This window comes from Mastomys coucha, unplaced genomic scaffold (genome assembly GCF_008632895.1).
Source record: "Mastomys coucha isolate ucsf_1 unplaced genomic scaffold, UCSF_Mcou_1 pScaffold1, whole genome shotgun sequence".
NCBI lineage: Eukaryota > Metazoa > Chordata > Mammalia > Rodentia > Muridae > Mastomys > Mastomys coucha.
In genome coordinates this window covers 33,700,342-33,700,914 of record NW_022196891.1, presented here as the reverse complement: position 1 = coordinate 33,700,914, position 573 = coordinate 33,700,342, and the positions used below count along the sequence as shown (strand labels likewise).

Here is a 573-nt window from a genome sequence, read left to right as displayed (position 1 = left end):
AAGGGTTATAGCTCTTCTAGAATTTGTCTAGCAGGTTTTCTGGCCTTTGTTGGAAACCAGCCCCCAAAAGAAATATATTCACTCTATTAGTAATTTTGAAAATAACAATTCTGATGACAATAAAAGCAAAACAACCACATGCTAGGCTTTAGCTATGTTATAGATGATAAACTTTATTAAATTCAGGTTTATTGGGAAGCTGCTCCCAGGTGATTTCACTGGCCCCAGGGAAGTCACCATGGGAAGAGAGGGGAGAGGAGGAGAAGAGAAAGAGAGAACAAAGGGTGTGCACACATGGAGAGAAGAAAAGAGAAGAAGCAGTGGAGACCAAAATGTCTGCACTATATAGGGAAGAGACGCTGGGGGAAGTTCAGGACTGGGGGCAGGGTGTGACAGGTAGGGACTGAGGGATGCTGGGAGAACCTGGACGCCAGGTCTGCTCTGATATGTAAAATATGCACTTTCCTCCCTCGCCTGGGGGACTAGGGGATGGGGGTGGGAGGTTGTTGTGTGTGTGTGTGTTTGCATGTGCGGGGTATCTAAAACCAAAACATCTGGTGTTTATTTCATCTT

At 45.4% G+C, this 573-nt stretch overlaps 1 non-coding gene across 1 annotated transcript; it reads left to right on the top strand.

Moving 5' to 3' along the window:
* Positions 1 to 65, top strand: LOC116072067. The gene has a single exon (XR_004111301.1). It is a non-coding gene; the product is annotated as a U7 small nuclear RNA (small nuclear RNA).
* Positions 66 to 573: the final 508 nt, after the last annotated feature.